This window comes from Ranitomeya variabilis, chromosome 7, assembly GCF_051348905.1.
Source record: "Ranitomeya variabilis isolate aRanVar5 chromosome 7, aRanVar5.hap1, whole genome shotgun sequence".
Classification (NCBI taxonomy): Eukaryota; Metazoa; Chordata; class Amphibia; order Anura; family Dendrobatidae; genus Ranitomeya; species Ranitomeya variabilis.
Window position 1 is genome coordinate 206,189,646 of NC_135238.1, and position 875 is coordinate 206,190,520.

The window sequence follows — 875 nt, forward strand, 5'->3', positions numbered from 1 at the left end:
CATGACTTTTACAATGTATGGTGACCTCTGAACACCATTTTCAAGTTCATAGAATCTTGTACAAAAAGATCACGTACATTACTTATCCTGTACTGATATTGTACTGCCTGTATTATACTCCAGAGCTGCATTCACAATTCTCTTAGTTGTTAAAGCTTGTCCACAGACACAACCCTAACGGATTAGCTGAGCTCCCTAATTGTAAGGGGCACAATTCGTTATTCCTACATTAGATGGCTATACCGTATCTGCTATATGAGCAACACAAGCCAAAATGTAAAACTAATCAGTATATAAATCAATGCGCAAAGTATGCTTAGAGATTTCAGCTCTGCAGCACAACTCAGACTAGAGTAACTAATGCACAGTGTTTATTAAGTTACTCCAACTTTGTCATGCACCCTTTATATGAAAACATAAATCAAGTAGTAGTAGGAGATAATTGGGCAATTTGACAGTTACTGATATTAAAAACACATTTTTTTAAGGGAAATCCCAAATGCGTTTTCGGTTCGATTGACCTGGAATGTCCCAATCGTTGGACCTTGTTTTTAGCATCTTCAAAGGGGGTTACTGGTACTTACATATTGACAGCCTGTTCATCATAGGATAACCTCTTATTATTGGATGGGTGGAGGTAACACTATTCACTTCAATCAGGGATGAGCTGCAATACATGAGAACGGCCACTATGAGGTGCTGTTCTGGCTTTGTATAGCTGGCTGCAGAGGGAACTACAAGCAGCAGAATGAAGGGTTGGAAAGTGCCGGACACTCACTTATCAGATTTGAAGACCAATCCAAAAAAAAAAAGGTCATGAATATTTAAGTCCTGGAAAAGCTCCCGATTTTATCCTGACAAATAATTTACTGGAG